Source organism: Ambystoma mexicanum, chromosome 5q (genome assembly GCF_040938575.1).
Source record: "Ambystoma mexicanum isolate Mex_15411 chromosome 5q, UKY_AmexF1_1, whole genome shotgun sequence".
NCBI classification, from domain to species: domain Eukaryota; kingdom Metazoa; phylum Chordata; class Amphibia; order Caudata; family Ambystomatidae; genus Ambystoma; species Ambystoma mexicanum.
This window is the reverse complement of record NC_090933.1, coordinates 339,268,159-339,288,332: the sequence shown is the minus strand read 5'-3', so window position 1 is coordinate 339,288,332 and position 20,174 is coordinate 339,268,159. Positions and strand designations below refer to the sequence as shown.

The following is a 20,174-nucleotide window of genomic DNA, read 5'->3' as shown; positions in this document are numbered from 1 at the left end:
GCAGGGGTCTGGAAGTCGATGCCCACTGCCAGATGCGCGCTGGTGCCCCACCACCGGATTGCTTGCCGGAAAGTCTTGTTGAGCGAGAGCCTGTCTTCGAAGCTGCCCGCCGCTTGCATCGAACAGGCGTCGAGGAACTCCTGCAGAGGTTGCATCCGCAGCTTGGATAGGCGCACAAGGTAAATGCACGAGGACATCATGCCGAGTAGGGACTTGATAGACCTCATCCTGGCTATGTCCATGGTCAACAGCTGTTGTACCTTGCCCAGGATGGCCTTCGTCCTTTCCTCCGACGGCGAAGCCAATCGTGCCACTGTGTCGAGCCTGGCTCCCAGGAACAGGGCGACTTGTGACAGTACCAAGTGGGATTTCATGAAATTGATCGAGAACCCCAGATCTGTGAGCAGTTGGACGGTCTTCGCTGTGTGATCGACAGCGAGTTCTCTTGACTTTGCTCAGATGAGCCAATCGTCCAGGTAGGGGTAGACGTGGATCCCCTGCAGGCGCAGCCGTGCTGCCACTGGTGCTAGGTACTTGGTGAACACCCTGGGCGCCGACTTCAATCCGAAGGGAAGGGCCTTGAACGGATAGTGTTGCCCTTGGACCACAAATCGCAGGAATTTTCGGTGTCTTTTTAGAATGGGGGATGTGGAAGTAGGCATCCTCCAAGTCCAGCGATGATGGGAAGTCGCCTTCCTCCAGCTGTCCCAGCACGTGCTGGAGGGTGACCATCCGGAACTTCTGGGACTTGATGTACTTGTTTAGATGACGAAGGTCCAGGATGGGTCACCAACCGCTGGTCTTCTTCCGGACGAGGAAGTATCGCGAGTACACTCGGAGCCCCAGAGCTCTTTTGGACGAGTTTGTTAGCTCCCTTTCTTAGCATCACCCGTACCTCCAGCAGCAGTTGAGGGACGTGGTTGTCCTTCCTGGCCATGGGCAGAATAAGGGGACACCTCTTTTGAAATTCCAGGGTGTGCCCACGAGCCAGGGCATCAGGCACCCAACGGTCAGTGGAGATGGACTCCCAACACGCTGAGGAATTTCGCCAGCCGGCCTCCCACCGGGGTGCTCAGGTGGGGGCCGGACGCCACGGCCGGTTCAAACCGGTTTCGTTGCGGCCTTGCCACCTTGGCGACGACGACGGGCTCCTCCCGTCTTGCTGCTTCATATGTAGGCCTCTTGCGACGAGGAGCAGGCCGTTTGGCGGTACGACGAGGAACCACTGCCGAATCCTTTGGAGGCACCTTGCTTGCCTCCAGAATTCATAAAGGACGGCCATTGTTGTTGAAGAACACCCAAGGCCCGAGTCGTCTCGGTGTCCGCTTTGATGGCCTGTAGTGACTTGTCCACTGACTTGCTGAACAGGTTGTTCCCGTCGAAAGGCATGTCCAGAACCCTGGTCTACACGTCCTGGCGGAAGTCTGTGGCCTTGAGCCAACCGCGTTGGCGAAGGCAAACGCTGTCGCCCATCTGATGAAAGCTGGTGTCGGCGATGTCCGTGGCCACCGTAATGGCGTGGCCCAACGCCACTTTGCCTTCCTGTAGGATTTCCAGGGCCTCAGCCCTCATGTCGTCCGGGAGGAAGTCCAGCAAGGGAGCAATCTTGAACCACAGCTCCCTGTCATAGCGTGCCAGGATCGCGAGGGAGTTGGCCACTTTAATAGTCGTCGCCGCCGACGAGATGAGCCGTCATCCCATAGCGTCCAGCTTCTTCCCCTCACCGTCCGGCGGGGATGTTGAAGTTGAAGCTGTCGCCCCCGCCGCTTTCTCCTTTGCCGCTGCGGAGACCACTGAATCCGGGGATGGCTGTGCCCTGAGGCACATAGAGGCGGAGTCCGGGACCCAGTACTTCTTCTCGTACCCGTCTCTCTTAGCAGGAGCCGTGGACAGGTTCTTCAGGAGCGTCAGCTCCCCGTCCCAGATGTCGTCCAGTAACGGGACTGAGAGGACAGTCTTCCTCTTGGCCTCCCGCCGTTGGTAGAGGAAACCTTCCTTCTTCTGTTCTTCGGGGCAGAGATGGAAGAGCTCAGATGCCCTGGCGATCATGGCATGGAAGGAGCCAATTTCATCGGTGGGAGGGGCCCGAGGAGGTGGTGAGGGGAGGTCCATCCAGTCTTCACCAATGTCGTCGTCCATCCCCGTGGTTGCCGTCTCCGTTCCCGTCTCATCCCTCGGAGGATGTGATGGCATTATTTTGTCCGTGACATGTTGAGGGGGAAATTGAGGTAGACAGTGTTTTTGCTGATGGGGAGACGGGGATAGAGTGGGTGTCAACAAGGAAGTATTGATAGGCTGGATCAAGGCGGAGGCGGAAAGTACAAGTGCCTACGATAAAAAGCTCTGTCTCTGCGTCGTTCGGGCAGTGGCTGAGAGTCGCCATCCAGGCTTGTATAGCTTTGGAGATGGAGTTAAGGATGGACTGTCATTCGAGTAGGTGCCTGAAATGGGGATGAGGATCTGGTGATCATCAGCGTAATTAAGAAATGCCCAGGGAGTCAAGGAGCTCAAAGAGAGGTTTAGTGCAGATGTTAGAGCGTGGGTGAGACGCATGAGCCTTGTGGAACCCCACAAGAGATAGGAGTAGGGGCAATGGTAGAATTGATAATGTAGACGTGGGAAGATCTATCTGCTATCAAGGTTGCTATCCAGTTGGTAGCTTAGGTGGAGAAATTGGCAGCACAGATGACCTTTTGTATGGGAAGGGAGTTTTGAGCCCCCAAAATTGTGTAGGGTATTGGTGAGAGAAATGGCGTTGCGGGATCATGGGTATCATTGAACCCCAGGTTTAAGTTGCCAAGCAAAATGACTTTGGATGTGGGTTTGAGATTCGATGTGTCAGTTGGCCGTTAGCCACCTCCAAAGTGTCGATCCGAGTGGTGAACTCTGCCAAGGCGTAAGATTGCTCGCATTTCGAGTTTTCAAGGTCATTTACTCTGCACTCAAGCTCTAGGAGCCACTAATCCATTGTCGCTACCTTCTGTCCTAGTTTGGTTGTGCTGGAATGCATTTAGTTTTTCAGTTCCTGGAGCATGCGCTGTAGGTTATGTCTGGTGGTGAGAGAGTCCAGGATAGGGTCAGATTTCTTGCTTTTTCCATTGTGATGCTCATGGTGGAGAGAAAGTCAGCTGATTTACCATCTTTATTTTTTTGGCCCATCTTAATATGGAGGAGGGACCCACACTGGCTATATGCCTGGTAGGAAGGATGACCCAAGTGTGCCAGCAGTGAGAAAGCCTTCTCTACATCAGACCAGACTCCTCCAAACCACTCCAATGCCCGAAATGCCTCTCAAGCAAAAACGTGCATGATGGCCCTTTCTGGTGCAGACACGCTGCTCAACTTCACGGGCTGATGCCCTGCCGTATCAGGCGCTGTGCAGCGGAAGGCCTTTTCTGGCTGCAGGAGTGGGGCTGTCTGTGCGGGTCAAGACTGCTTGGCCTCTGTCCCTCCATGTCGGAGGTGGGCACCATCCTCGGCTCCCCAAGGCCCCACCTGCAGAGTCTCTACCACGGGTGTCGCTGCGCACCGGGCAGTGAGACCCAATACAATCCCGCAGCACACAGAGGAGCTCCATGTCAGGCCGGGAGGAACACAAGGCACCCGGCCTCCGTACCTTGTCAGCACAGCTGGACTGGGCTGAGAGGCACCCACGTCACGGCTCAACCGCCAGGTGCTTTTGTTCGGCAGTATCTGCTCTTGGGTCATTCACGGGCTCTGGTAGTCATTTTCTCCCCATCAGCTCTTCTTTGGACACAGCTCTGTGTTATTAGTGTGGTGCACACCTCAGAGCCCTGCTAAAATGTGGGGGTCATGGTTGCTGCTTGGCCACGCTCTCCTGTTGCTTTGAACTTTTAAACACTCTAATGTGGACACCATAAGATTTCTGCCCAAGAACCGAGCTGATTTGAATTCCATCACTCAACCTGGACAATCTGAACTTTGCCACTTCAAAGCCTGAAAATGTATCTCACTGCTTTTGAACCTGACTTTTGCAAACTTAGAAACTCTAGGTTTGCCTGCCTGAATTTCTCTGCTCTCCGCAACTAGTGCATTTCACATCTCAGAATCTACTTCTTCCAAACCCTACTGCATTCATTTGCACAATTATTTCCAACAGAAACAGTGCCATGACCGAGTTGTCACTTCAAGCCCCCCCCCACCTCTGAACCGAGACACTCAGAAGCTTACCTCCTTCAAACTTAGCCAAGCTAATCTTTAAGGTTGTGAATTTAGCCACCTTTTGAATCTTCAGGACCAGTGAATTTAGATACTTGAACCTAAACAACTTGGGCTTTGTCCCTTGGAATTCCACCCCTGAAAACCAACCGCAACCACTACAACTCCAAACATTTCAAAGCATAGCACCACAAACCTCAGAAAACTCCAGAGAGCAAGATTCACCACAGGAGGGCGTTCGGTCCTGTAACCAAAAGCATATTAGCCCTTACAAATGTGGGCTTCCTCCACCATGACCTAGAATCACAGCGAGGCATTTGTCAATGTGTTAACCCACAGAACGTCATAACCGGCATGATTAGACCCAACAGGAACAACCAACATGAGCGACCCTCTCCTGCCCCCCAACCAGGGAGCCTACCACTCGAACAGCTTGATGCACAACATCAATAGACCACTGACCCACAACAACCACAAAACGCCCACAACGTCCAAGATGCCCCGATACAAGAAGGACAAACAAGGATGGAAAACAGAACATAAAAGACCAAATAAACCACACCAGTAACAAACAATAACTACCTACGGGAATACACAACACCTTTAAATCCCCACCAACCCCGCGCCCTCCCCTCTAAATGAACTAAAGATCCGGACCAAGTCTAGAACAAAGACATCATAAATCTACCAATACCTCTCCACCTACAAGCCAGCCATACCAGATATCAAACAGCCCACAATAAAGGACCCAGAGAATACCAGAGGACACCCCACTATACTATCAAACCACAGACACAACACACAGAAACCTACAACAGAGAAAACAGATTCGGAAAGACACCTAGAAGAGTGAGAGGTAGACTGGAATCCCTCGCCAGCTACACTCCCGACATAAACAAACATCTAACTACGACGACTCGGAACAGAGAAACCCATTGCGCAACTTAATAGAACTCCTCAACGATGACAATGGCACACCCGGCAATACACAGGCCAGCCCATCAGAGATGCTGCCTGGGGAATATCATCTCTAATGGCCGACTATACGAAGAAAGAAAATCGTATCCATTAGCGGTAGAGAGCACGACTCTTAAATGATGTAAATCTCAAGAGCATGTAATGGCCGCTGGGTGGTGGATCAGCCCCCTGAATAACTTTTTGGGCATAATGGGTCAAGCAGGATACATTATGTCCTGATAGGTGTAAAAGATTGGGGTCATATTACCTCATTTGAAGTAGCGGATCAAAAAGAGAGTGACCACAAGCCCATCACGTATTGCTTATCTGCTTAGGACACATGAATGGGGACAATGACACTGGAGAGGTAATTCCAATTGACGTTAGCAGTCATTCAAGAAGGGTGGTGAAGTGGGCTGAGGTGTTGAGTAAGGAGCGTTTGCCAGAGATCTACAGCTCAGTCGGTGGGCACATATCAACAATTTGTGATTCGATTGCAGGACCAGCAGAAGGAATGAGCGAATAGGGCCATATAATTGCATCACTAAAGGCCTTTTTTACTAAGCCAGGCAAAAAGAACAAGGCAAAATTAGGTGCCCTAACAAACTAAGGGTGATATGATGAAGACTGCCGCTTGCGTAAAGCCAGAAATTAAGCATGCCTTAAATCTGGCCCAAATGTTGACACTAGTATGCTATGCTAGTATATATCAACGTATAAGCTAAGAGTAGAGAGAAAGAAAAAATTTTTCCAGGCAAGATGGGAGTCCATGTAGGGCAATGGTACATGTAGCTTTCGGAAATTAGTTCTTGGCATGGCACCAGATACCTCCCGTGACCCGCAATGTAGCATACCGCCACATTTTGGCACAACCATTTTCAGAATCTATATGAGGATCCTGAGGATAAGACAAAACACTTGAATGAGGTAGAGCCACATGGTGATCAAATGGGGGACCCCATAGGGTATGTTGTGAACATAGCAGAAGTGGAGAAAGCTATAGGAGCCTTGAGGATGGGAAATGCGCCAGGCCCGATTGCATACCTGTGGATTTTTATAAAAATTTAATGATAATTTGGGGCCCAATACTGACCAGAGTCTTCCATGCAGCTATACAGTTTGGTGTCCTCCCGCCCGCCCCCCCCCCCGACATGGCAGGAGACCATAATAGTCCCCATTTTTAAGAAGGGAGCCAAAGACCGCCAAGAGAATTACTACCCCATACCTCTATTTGATGGGGTAGGGAAATTGAACGCAAAAGGAATTTTAGCCCACCTGCAGGAATGGGTTGAGGCGAAACGAATCATCAGTACGCTCCAGGCAGGTTTTAAACAGGGGATGGGGAGTGTCGAGCAGTGCCGTAGGTTAGACCTCAGTCAGCAACCACATCATTTTGATTAACAAGCTGTATGCTGTGCTTGCTAAGTTAAAACCGCCTTCGATTCAGTTCCCAGAAGCCAGCTGTGGCAGATGCTAAAAGGATATAACATCCCAGCAGGCATGCTGTCCATCATACAGGCATTGTACTCCAATAACAGGGCTTCAGTGCGATTGGGGCTGAGTGAAGAGAATATGGAGGGTTTTAAGGTACAGCGCGGAGTAATGCAGGGATGCGTACTGGCCTGGCTCTTATTCTGTATTTATATTAATAGGTTAATTGAAGAGCTGGAGGCCAATAGTATGAACACCCCTCCCCCTAATATTCCCCTCTGCCCCCCTGAGAGTGGGTAGCCAGCGCTATTCTTCACGGATTACGCAGTATTGCTGTCGACTACTCCAATGGGCATAAAGTGCACCACAGCAGTTTGTCAAGAAATGCAGCGACCTTGGGTTGGCAATTAAAAATAAAACAAAAAGCCTAGTTTTTAGACTTAGGACAGCCAAACATGTCAAGGTCAACATAGAGATAGAGGGAGTTAGACTTAAACATGTAAATTCCTATAACGATATGGGCTTGTGTCTTGCTGAAAACGGAACTTGGGGCAAGCAAGTCATAAAAGCAACCACTACTCTAAAGTACAGCAGGGGTATCAATAAGTTTTTCCAGTCACATGGGCGGGGTGCTTCGATACCTGCACTAGAAATGTATAGACTTCAAGTGACCCCAGTATCTCTGGATGGTGCAGAGATCTGCGGGTCATGTTAAAACCAGGTCTAGGAGTGTGGTTGAAAAGAAAGTCTTAAAATCATTGCTGCAACAGCATAGAAGTGCGCCTAATGCAATACTACATATGGAATGCGATTTATACCCCATTGAGCACACACTATACATAAAACTGTGGCTTTTTTGTGTCCGTATCTGGACAGTACCTGCGCTACACACGTACAGAGAATTGCTCTCAAACTACCTGCCACTGGAAGGTAGTTGGTCAACCCCATGGTTGAAACATAAAATATTGGTGTACGAGACTGGGCCTTACGTCCTTCTGGGAACGACTGTTCAGCATGCCAGCCAATTCGAAGACAGTGGCCAAACTAGCATGCAGACAGGACTGCAGACGAACAATGGATGTGGCTTGCACACGACTCTCGTGGTCAACAATATTTGCAGGCCAAGGTAACATTTGGCTATGCACCATGTTAGGGAGAATTATCAGAAATGTGCCAATTCCCTTCTACCTTAGAGACCCCCAGCTCTTTTACTGGACTTTAGGACTTTTAATTTTTATCCTGGAAAGACAGACCTTTTCCCCACTCTCTCATGTATTTTTGTTTGAGCACTGCAGTGCAGTGGCACACGGAAGTCTTTCAGATTTCCCAAAGATTTAAATACCTCCTCTCGGTTAAAAGCTGTTTCCAAGAGCAGTGAAGTGAAATAACTAAGTTACTCGCCGTAGTGACTACCTTACTCCTAGTGCATAGTCCCCCTTCCTCCACATTCAGTCCTTCGGGACGGGACCGGAGCACTTTTGTAAAAAAGCATAAAAATGTTTGTCCTATTTTTATGCAGGTACCGCACATGGCCGTAACCCAACCCTCCTGAACTCCGCCCAGTGCATTGCACTTCAGTCCTTTTCTATAGCCAGGTCTGAGACCATTTAAGCAATAATAGAGGATACTTTTAAGAGGGGGCGGCGGGCGGACGTGTGTAGGAAAGGGGACTATGGACTAGGAGTAAGATAGTCACTATGGTGAGTAACTTTGTTATACTCCTACGTCCCGTCCCCTTTCCTCCATAGTTGTGGGAGATTCCTAAGCACACACCTGAATTGATCTGGGTGGATGGGCACCCCCTATTGGAACACATTTTTTAGGACAGCTGGCCAAACTGGGCATCAGCCTTGGAGCTCAGGTCCAAGCAATAATGCTTACAAAAAGCTGACAGGGAAGCCCATGTAGCCGCCTTGGCGATGGTTTCCCAAGGAACATACTTCAGAAAGGCAACAGCAGCCGCTTTGCCACGTACAAGATGAGCATGATGCCTTTGGGTGGTTGAAAGCCCTGAATGCCGTAGGCTTCCTAGATGCAGGAGGCAATCCATCGGGAGATGGTCACCTTGGAAGCCAGTTTCCCTTTAGTTTTGGCAAATGAGACGATGAGTTGCGAGGAGCCCCTTCCTTAGTTCACTCGTTCTAGCGAGGTAGAATTTCAGGGCTCTCCTGACATCGAGATTATGTAAGACTCTCAGCATCCGATGCCGGGTTTGGAAAAAAAGACAGGTAATGAGATTGATTGGTTCAAATGAAAATCGGTAACTACCTTAGGCAGAAAGGTAGGACGAGTGCAAAGCACGACCTTATCCTTAAGGAAAGTAATGAACGGATGTTCCACAGAAAGAGCTTGGAGCTCACTTACGCGCCTCGCCGATGTCGCTGCGATTAGGAAGGCCACCTTCCAAGAAAGGTATTTTAGATCGGTAGTGGCCATGGGTTCAAATGGCTTATGGCACAACACGGTAAGCACCACATTCAGATCCCATTTCGGAAGAGGGGTGCGCACCGGTGGAAAAAGATGCAGAAGACCAGCAAAATGCCTTTTAATGACTGGATTGGTCAGTGAAAATGAACAGAAGTCAGTGGACAGGTAGGCCGCAATGGCCGATAGGTAGGAAGAATTTCAGTTGGCAAATGCCATCACAGATCGCCTCAACAAACCGCAAACTCCAATGACATGGGTCAAGATTTTATCATAACTTCCAGGAAACGCGATATGGGAAGGGCAAGTGGACCGACTAGGGACATCCCCCTAGCTTTCACAACCTCAAGTCGGGGGTTCTTCCACTCTAGCCTAGGAACCCCTACTCCCTACGATAGTCCCAGTGGTAACTAATGCCAGGTAATCCCTACTGTTTGGCTACAACCTAAAGCCAAAGCATTTTCTTAACTCCCTACGGAACTTCAAAAGGATCCTCAGACTTCTTGGTCAATTCCAGATGTGCCAGGACCTCTCTCCCTTTCCTCTCTTGCCCCTTTAGTCTCATTGCCACTCTCTCTCGGCTACTCCCACCCCCCTGTTCTTGTCTCCATCTGCCCTCCCCTCTCCTTGTCTTGGTCGTCTCACATTCTCCACTCTCACTATGCTCTTCCTCTCGCTCCCCTCTCATCCCCTCCCATCCAATCCCATCCCAATATCTCAACCCTCCGTTTGCTCGCTCTCAGACAACCACTGAAAATTCACTCACCTACCTTCACAATGTCAAACTCTCTCACACCCACTACATTATCCAATAAGACAAACACACACAACCATACATCCTTACAAGCACTCTCTCCCAACACTGCAACAGTCTCCTCAACACTCCTCTCCACTGTCTGCTCTTGACCGCCTGCTCTCTTGATCTACCAGCTACTCTGGCGACCTCACCCAAACATCATTTATTCTGCTCCTCCTGGGCTTTTATAGCCAAGCCTATCCAGCTCTGTTCTGTTGCTTTGCCCCCATTTGTCCTACCAGTCACATGCACTATTGTGCCAAACTCCAGCTATGCAGCTTTCCACACGAGGTGGGACTCAGTGCCATAATTTTAAAATAATCTGGTAAACCAATCCCCCTCTGTGATCGGAGGCACTTGTTTCATCAGGGCTTCTGGAAGCCACTCCTTTTTTCCCCTCCGGCGTCCCATATTTGTTGAACCAGTCTTCTGCTTTGTGGGAGCTCAGCTGTGTGCCGCTAGGCAGGAGCTCCGGTATCTTGCAGCTGTGATATTTAGTAGCGGCCTTCCTGCAGAGATGTGTTGGCCTTAGCAGCTGTGCTCCAGATCTTCCTTTCTGCTGGGTGACTTCTGTGAACGGCAGAAGTGCACAGAAAAGACAAGAGACCTAGCCAGAACGTTACTGTGCTCGGGATAGTGGTACCAAGAGTTTTGCATGCACTGTAATACACAGGGGAGGCAGGGAATGGAGTCCCCTCCAACTACCTCACACTACATGTGGAGTAGGATAGGCTCTGGCAATGCCAAGGTGGGGTGACTACCCAACAACTGAGGGGAGAGCAGTCCTTGATCACTTTTGGCAGGGCAAAGTCTCTGACCCCACCACACAGTACATTGTGACGTTCAGCAGCAGTGGTTTCTCTGCTAGACCAACACAGCACGCATCCTACTCTGCCCTTCTTTCCTGCTCTCCCGTGTGCACACACTCTCTGCCGCTGGTAGAACAGGTCTTACAGCCTTTAGCGAAGTGCTGTTCATGGTGTATGCACGCTCCCTCTGCTCCAAGTAAAGCATGAAACAGGTATATTTGTATGGCACGGCTGGCTTGGAAGTTAAACGCAGCTCTTGTTAGCTCTCGATATCCAGCTAAGAAGGCACCTTTAAGCCACAAGCAGGAGCTTAACAGTTCCCAGCAATCCCAATCCATAGATGCAACCTTTTCCCTTTATGTTGCTTTTATATCGTTTGTCCAAAAGATGTATTTTATGAAAGTGATAAAAGGAAGAATAGTCTATTAAGACTTGCTATATCAAACAAATACAAGTATGTGCGTTCGTGAATGCAATTACTTATTGCAGGTGGGTAAATCACATTTGTCTAACAGCAACTACACAAAATAGATGCATTTTAGGAGGCTACATTAAAAGAAAATCTCTATACAGCTGTAACAAAACAGTGATACAGTTCCTTACCTTCAGCTCTGAGAAACGGTTGGATTGAAGATTAGGATCACAAGGAGAGTAGTCAGCCCAAACAGGCACAAATACAGAGTTTCAACTGAAGATTGGAGAGACATCACAACTCCAATAAGGTGATGCAAGACATGCCGGTGCAAATGTGCCAGGCCAAAGTATACAGACACTGTCCTAAATAGAGAAACATGAATCTAACTTGAAGCATTAAGACAATTCAAAAAATTAATTCAGAAAAGAAAAATACAACATACAAACAGTATGTGAATACAGGAAAAGAAAGCAAAAAACACAAGACAACAAAATGAGAAAAATAGATTTCAAATTTCCAAGTCACCACCATCAACTAAATTACAATAGTGGCAGGGAAAAGAAATTAAGAACTTTGTAGCACACACTCAGGCTGCTGGACCGCGACAACTCCTGCAAAGTCAACTTGTGTCTCAACAGAGCCTAAGGCACAGATGCAAAGCATGAATTGGCTCAAGTGGGTGATTCAACAAGAGTTTAGGAAATGCAAATAGCACTAGAGGCGGTGGAGGTACCGCAGGGAAGCAGACCAACACCCTTACAATCAATGGAACTGGTCAAAGCAGGGACAAAACTGGAGCTTCAACAATAGTTCTTGTTGGAGAGGATGTTGACAAAACTTGAAAGATGTAATTTGCCATTTGTGTGGAAGTCACTGGCCAAACAAACGGGAAAGAGAAAGTAGAGGCTGAATGTGCTTTCCCAGAGTGCCAAAACACTCAAACAGTTATTCACAGACCAAAGACGTTAAAAGGCACCCAAAGTAGCATCTGCTTACATTTTGGTAGTGAGGTAAAGCTCTAGGACTCCCCATTTACAAAAGGTGATGTGGGCATTCAAGAAAATTCACAGAAGACGAAATGACAAACATGCAATCCAGGAAAAAGCAGTCAAAAATAAAACAATTAAAAGAAATAGCTAAACATTACTAAAACATTAGGAGCAAAGATAGGAGTAAACAGAACACCAATGAGTTCATCCAACAGTGAGAGCCTATAATAAAATGATTTTCAGGAGTCCATACAAGACTAACTGTAGATAAATGTCCATGAAAGTTTGTATGTGTTGCCCTGGCTCTTAGCAGTCCCTGGGATCAAAGCAGAGGCTGAGCTGCAAGGCTGGAGTAAGCTAGAGCTATACCTTTCAAAATATGAGGCTCAGCTCACTCAAGCAGGGGAAGGGGGGAGTGTTGGGGAGGGTTTAAGAAGTATTGGATAAAGGCTCAACCTTGCTTCATTGGTGTGACTGGAAGTAGCTGCATTTAAAGAAATCTTCCTAATCACAGCGCCTCATCGAGAGGCCAGTAATGGACATTTTCTTGATAAACAATCAATAACTAAATCAGACGCTGGTATGTTTTTAAATATAGGTTTCTTTCGGAGCAGGTAAGATTAGGCATAAAAGGGCTCCATTTTTAGAAGACTCGACAGACAAACCTGCTGCTTGGTTCGGAGGAAAGCATTTCAAGCTGGGAACTAGAAGGAGGAGACTGACACACAGTTGGCATGGTAACTGCTATAGACTTATTAGTCAGGAAAATATAGAGAAAACCTAACTTTTTCCATCTCTAAGAGGGGTTCCCTGCCTCAACTAAACACTAAGGGTTATGTCAGAATATCCATGTAAATCAATCGTCCACCATCCTATGCAAACCCATACTTCTGTCCCTTGCACTTAAAACTAAACTAGAGATAAAGTGAACCACCTTGGTCCAGACGAACGACACCATTCTTCTGGACTAGGGATAAAAGTTAACTTCCAAGTTTTGGTTTCTTCTTAGAGGAATGGTTCCCTTCCCGGGGCAAAACCATTCTCAAACACAAAAGGTACATTTCAAGCACTTCTCAGCAGACACACTGCCTTTCTCTTAACACTCTATCAAACAGTCTTTACAACTTTGGTTACCAGGAAAATGACTCCCTTCTCTTGATATCTTGATTTAACAGTTCAACACAAGCAGTGGGGAGTGGGGGGAATGACTCCCTTCACCTGGCTTCTCTTTCTCTTAGTTTCACAACTTCACCATACCAGGGGGAAATACCTCCCTTCTCATGTCTTCCTTTGACTTTGTTTTGGGCCAACGTTGCTTACTCGAAGCCAAGCCCTGAGGAAATAATATGCAAAACTACCTTGTTTTGAGAGCGGGTCTCAGACCTGCATTTCTATGCTTCTCGTGACTGGTTTACTCGCATGCCAAGTACTGCCACGAGAAAGATTACGGATGTACAGATGACTCGTCATTGGTTTAGGTGGGGATTTTCAGGACTCCCCTCAATTATAAAAAAAATATCCACTTTTTGGACTCTCTGGGTTATTGTCTGTGAGGGGGGGCTCCAATGTTGCCCCAGATATGTAGGTGTTCCTACTTGGTGCCCCTCTGCAGTTGGCAAGACTCTTGTCTGCCCCCAGCAGCCAGCCCGTTCCCTCCCGTAACTTTTGTGCCGTTCTTCTTGGGCTCTGGGTCAGTCTCGGGGTCGGCTTCCTCTTCGCTCAGGTCTCTTGTGGCTTCCCCTTCACTATGGCGTCTCTGCAGCTTGTGGGTCTCTTGTCTCATCTCTCGCAGCACCTGATGACTTCTCCTTCAATACAGCAGATCAGCAGTGTTTTGCTCCCTGTAGTAACCCTACCTTTTTCCAGAACGCGTGGTCCACCTTTTCTCAGAGGTCGGGTTACTACCTCACACGGTATTCAGATGTTAGACCCACAGAGAGGCGTCTTCTTGCCTGACAGCATCCTGGACTGCTGGTGCTTGAATTCCCAGCACCAAACTGTACCTCTGCGCTCTGTTCCTCCTGGGACGGCTTGACAGCCCACTTGACCAGGTATTGAGCCCTTCTTTTTTTATGTTGGTTGTTGAATCAATTTGATATGAACGAACAGAATGTTCATTTGAGTTTTGCAGAGCATTCACTACTCCATGCCTCCTGCTCATCTCAGTCTTTCACACACCCGTCTCCACTGGGTAGTCCCAACTGTTCGGGAGAATTCTCTTCTAAGGCTAATTTCCCTTACTTATAGAGTCCCCCAGCAGTTTTGCTGGATTTGAAGGGTTAACTTTTTTTCTCCTGCTAAGAGCGAGACCTTTTTCCCACTCTTAGGCAGATTGCTAGTGTATGTTTTAGGCTATCCTGTGTGCTTATGGTCTATGGGGTTTTTCTCACCCTCATAGGAATCATCTTTTACATGTGTGGCACACAGCACCCTCCGCGCCGTACCACAGGGGTGTCGTAGCGACCCCCAAACAGACTCCATACCCCGGGACTGACTGTCTCCCAGGGCATGTAAAGTCCCCATTGACTTTACTAGTCAATTATGAACTAAACCAGTACAACCCATCTTAGTATTGAAGTACTGAAAAGGGTTCATAGTTTTTCCCTAGTGTTAATTTTTCGAGGGGGTGCCGTACAGTCCCTCTCTCAAAAGTTTCTGGCTGGTGGCAGTGGTTACTACCGTAAATATTCGGCTGCAAATATTTTCCTATGGGATTTTCCCATTCTTCGAGGCTACCACTTTTACTGACAGCCTCTAACATACCGCCAGTTTATTTTAATATTAACTTTGATCCGGTGTGTTTTTTTTTGTTGCCAGAACTTATAATATTTCTTTCTCGGGTCTTTCTCTGAAATCCTAACCCAGGTCGGGGATCCTTTGTTCGTCCTTTTGGCAGGCTTCTGCACAGAAGCCCTCCTCTCGGTGCCACCGAGTCTGGGGTTGACAGGATGTGTGGGAGGGGGAATAGGCACCGTGGACAGGGTGGCCTACGCAACCCAAGTCGCACTCTGCCCCGATAGGCTAGGGGGCTCTCCTGCCAGGAGAGCCACCCCACTGTGTGAGTGACAGCAAGGCTGCATGAATGGGGGTCTTGCTGCATAAAAGCAGGGTCCTGAAGACGAGACGTCGTCGCTGGAACTAGAAACCCGAAGAGGAGATAAGCTGAAGACATCTCCTCCTTTCTTGACAGTTTCCCTCTTTCTATGTGTCTGACCTCTGCTCCTGCCTTACATCTTTTGGCTCTGGGTGGTCTACCATTCGCCTTGCCTCCTGTCTCTGAGTGGCTTGCCTTCTAGCTCCAGCCGGTACCATCTTCCATCCTCCAGCAAGCTCCCCTGTCGTAGCTCTGCACTGTCCCTGTGGAACACAAATACAGGGGTAGCCATAACGTGTCACAGGGAGCAGTCCCAGATGATTGACCGGTGGGTTTCTCCTTGTGTTGCCTCCACGGCCCCATTGACCGACCCAAAAGAAATCAAAAAGGAACACAGGTATAGCATTGATGCGAGACAGCTTGCTTGGCATAATGGCTCATTTTGCCACATGTTCAAAACTATTTCAGCTCTCAGAGCTGTAGGAAAGTCAGAAATACTGTACAAAACAGAATAGGCCTGCTTAGATTTGCTTGTAAAGGTACTGTTGGATTTAAGGAGAGGTACACCAAGTATTTATATAGAGCAATTGGAAGGATATCTGCATCAGACCAAATATAAATGTATTAAATTATTTCTTTCAGTGGTTCTCAACTTACATTTCGTAATATCTGTACAACATGATGGTCCCCAAACGTCATCTGTGATAATTGACCGCGCAATCGCCCCAAGTTTAAGTGGCACTAATCAACCATAGCATGCGCCCATCTATGGGACATCAGCAGCCGCAAATGCTATGCAATGTCCCTTTGCCATGACATTAGTGCACAACACCTCCATGGAATTGCATGATACGCATCTGCGTTTAATAAAAATCAACAAACCTTTTGTCCATGCCACGTATTGTTTTATGTGGTTGATGTTCATCCAAATGATTTCTGGTCTACAAGACGCATGTTCTTTGGTAGACTGCTATCAACTTCCCCATTGGCTACAGCACAACAAGGTATTTACGCTGCTGCAAAGTGCTCTTCCATTTGGTCTTCAAAGTCATGCAGTGTAACTTGTGTAATGGTTTATTACACAATTATTTCTCTATTGAGTTCTAATTTGCAGCATGGGCACATTGATAATGTGTTACTTTACTTATGTTTATAATTAATGGACTGTATCCCCTTTTCTAAAACAAGCTATTTCAAGGTTCGAAATTGAGAGGAGCTGGGAGCTATTTAGCTCCTACTTCTAGCAAAGTAGAGCCTGGTTAGCTTGAGGCCAACAGCTAGCAGGAACTACTTTAGGCTCCTAGGGCCAACTGGTGCCTTCTAAAAGTGTGACATTAACTGAGTATTTGAGAATGTTAATAAAGAAGAGTTAGAGCACATCTCATACATTTTAAACACAATGGTTCATACAAAATGGACAAAACGTTAAGAGCATCTCTGGTAGCTCCTGGTTCCCCTAAGGTAGCTCCTGCCTACATGCTGATGCCCAACACCCAGGAGCTGGTTTTAGCTCCTGCTCATCGAATCTCAATTTCGAACCCGGTTACTTTTCCAACTTCATTGTATTTCCTGAAAGCACACAGCTAAATTAACTTGGTTTATAAATAAAATGCATTTTTTTCTGCATTTTTTTTCCTAGCTTCATGCATCACTTATCAATGCAGATATCAAGGGGTTCATGTACGAACCAGAACACATGGAAGAGGAAATACTTGCATGGGAAAGCCAGCAACAAATGGTGGAGATGACTGCTAGCCGGGACGAAGATTCACCAGATCACAAAGCGTAAAATGGAAGACTATTCCACTCTGTATGTGCCATTGCTTTCTAGTGATGCCAACACTTGTTGCTGCGAACCTCCACATGCATGGACTACTTATCAGAAGACGATCCTCTGCTTCTATTCGTAACTCAGCAAACACAATTCAGGGCAACGTGCCTTACAAGTTACGTTTATGAGAATGCTGATGGTACGTATGCACAAACTTTGCATATCGTGTCTAACCCCGTTATAGAAAACCCTTTTTTTAAAATTGCTCTGTAATAACTGCACAATGCACATGTGCATCAATCTCCATCGTTTGCTTTATTTGATATGTCAAAATTCATTTATCGTCAACCAATCATTGCTCCCATTCAAATTTTTTTTTTTAAAAATGTATAAATGTACAATGTTTTAGTCACAAAGCTAATCTAAAACAATTCCAGTCCTTTCAATATATTCCTTTAACCACTGTCCAGCAAATATGTTAATGGCCTAAGATTATAATTGTATAGATCTTCTTTTCCATTTGTTGTTGAAATCAGTTGATCAGTAATGTTGCACGGTTTTAGCAGAAATTGTTTAAATTAAATGTCACTTCCTCCGACTCAATACTTTCTCTTATTTCCAAAGATGGTAGAGGCTTACGGCCTACACAGCCTGTAGGGACTCTACTTGGAAGACGGAGAGGGCAGATTCATGCCTGCATGTGCTGTACGAGCCATAAGAGAGGACTATCCTAGCGATCCGAGTGTATACAGTAAATTGTTCAGTGACAGCCAAATCAATTTCAATAAAGCATAATTGAATGTATTTATCCGATTGGTGAAATTATTTTGTCTGATAAAAAATATTTCCAGTAGAATTCTCCCTCCCTCCCCCGATTGTTGATATTAGTGTTAATCTTTCAAATTAATTTTGTTACCAGCAACTCAAACACTCAATCATGCTTGGTACTCAGTCATCATATACCAATGTCTGAACGGACATGTGACATGACAAAGAGAAACCACTTGGATCCGAATACTCCTTGATCTTTTAATTTTTTAAATTTTAACAACATGTAATGATCACCTCACTGAGAGTACGTTGCAAGGCTTCACATTGTGTCCAAGTAAAAGGGCACAACAACAGACACATTGGATTGCGTTTCTAAATAAACTTATGTTGACATTAAAAGATCCATAAGTGATCACAATCAAATGTGATGCTGAAGTCACTCAAGCCATACTGCATATAGGGTAATAAGGTCCTGGTCACATTTATATTTTATCATTTGTCTATTTTCCTGGTTATGTGCTTCATGTACACAAATGCCATTTCGTGTCCTCAATATTAATGTAAGTCATACTGTACATGTCCTTTTTCAACTATAAGTTGTGACGCTCAATGTGGATTTAAATTAAAAAGGTCTTCTTTAGTGTGAATATTAGGGATACAGATGCAATGCACGTGTAATGCCTATCCTTTTGCTTACTTATCCTGTACTTGGTTAGGTGTTTAATTTTCTAAATTTCATCCATAGTGAGTAGCCAAATAAACACTCTTACAATCGCATAAAAAGTATCAGGTGTTGAACTTATGCCAACAAGGGTATGTGCTCTTCTGACTTGATCTTGAGACCACCTAATCCACTTCATTATGCATAGGGAAGGTGCACCAGTGGTCATGTAGGAACCCAAGAAGGCAGTGTGGTAAATCAGACTCAGAAGGTGTAAAAGAGGTCATGGCAAAAACTTGCATTTTTATTCAAACCAATAGTGGAAGGCTTAATCTAGACCTCTCTAAAGTGTTTCTTGGGCAGATCTGAAAAGAAAGAATAAATGGTGCTAGTCAAGAAATCTACGTAGCTAACAGTCCTCTCTGCTAACATCTAGTCTAACCAAATTCTGACTCTACCGCTAATAAAGAGGCCTAACAAAGTTCACCAGAATAGGCTTCTAAAGGGTTTCCCTTTCAATAGCCGAAATGGTGGTTTGCTTTTGACCCCCAGTCTCTCTGGATGTTTCCAGGCGATGTGCCTGGTAGGATTATCCAGCGTTCCAATAAGAATGTGCTTTAAGTCTTTCTTCTTTTCTCATATAACAGTTCATCAAAACGCATTGGTGAAATTGTCATTTCTTTTCAACCACAACCTTCTACCACTTCATGGTACTTTAAATCATCTTTTTCCTGGTCCACTCACCTGCCAGGATTAAACTCCAATTGTCCCTTTCGTGGTGTAGAGGAGCAGCTGAATGCCTCTGCAGGAAATCCCGCCCCCCTACCTCCTGTATGTTAGAACCCTGAGATTGTGCCATGCTTGACACCAGCAGTTGTGACCATACCACAGAAAATATTCGAAAGAAGGTACCCTTTGAGAAAGCCGCATCAAATGTATTCCCAAAGATACGATAATCCGAAGGAGTAACTCCCTGAAGGAATATGAAAATGAGTGAAAGAGGAGCTGGTGACGCCACAAGAGACGAGTGCGACACCCTGACAAAACTGACTGAAGAGAATGCATGGAACTTATAGAAACTGATGACGAAGTTAAGAATCAAGTAAACTTTCATATGCGAGAAGATTGCACGTGTGTGACGCACTGCAGAAAATGCAAGCTGTTCAAGTAATAATGCAATTAGATTACTCTGAGAGGCTGGCTATATGTAGTGAATAGACTGCATACGGAGCCGCCATTGTATAGAAGCTGGCTATCAGTGACATGAATTTAGTAAGCCTGGACCCATGGAGAGCAAAGGCTGAGAACTGTGTTGCAGCAAGAATGAGCCGAGATCGTGGATACAAATGGTGAGGTTGTCTGACCTGGTGTCAAAACTGAGGCAGCCAAGGTCGGTTATCTATTCTCAAAGGCAGTGAACGTGAGAAGTTGCATCATCCCTTGTTAAGGTGCAAAGAAAGAACACCAAGCGTGCCAAGTTTTATTCATTTAAGACAATTAAATATTGCAAAATGGCCCAAATCATGGTCTAATGTCAGGTGGGCCAAGGATAGAAATAGAGTTGAGATTGGAGTTCCAGAACTATGATAGTGCATGCTCGCACTCCCTTATATTCCCAGAGACAAGAATACTCTGCAAGGCCAAGTTCAAAGACAATCTTCACGGCAGAAGGCATGGGTGATGAGACGTTGGGCTAATTGGGTGGGGAGGTAAAGTCAAGTCCACCTCCCGACACCTGGGTCTGAGGTTACGTGCTGCTAAGTGAACCGAATGTTCCAGACATGGCACGAGCATGCCAACTAATTGTAGAGGGCCATATGACAAAGGGCCTTATAGTTTGAGAGCCAAAGATATACTGCATAGTTTAGTTTATTTAT

At 46.5% G+C, this 20,174-nt stretch overlaps 1 protein-coding gene across 7 annotated transcripts in view; it reads right to left on the bottom strand.

Annotated features, from left to right (window-relative positions):
- Nucleotides 1-20,174, bottom strand: part of FAM210A (family with sequence similarity 210 member A) — a 462,026-nt gene that overhangs the window by 329,409 nt on the left and 112,443 nt on the right. For 5 of the 7 annotated variants that reach the window (XM_069620813.1, XM_069620812.1, XM_069620811.1 and 2 more), the window contains one exon: nt 11,200-11,373. The exons of the other annotated variants lie outside the window; for them this stretch is intronic. The gene's annotated coding sequence lies outside the window, so the exon portion shown is untranslated. The remainder of the gene's footprint in view (nt 1-11,199; nt 11,374-20,174) is intronic. 7 annotated transcript variants of the gene reach the window in all.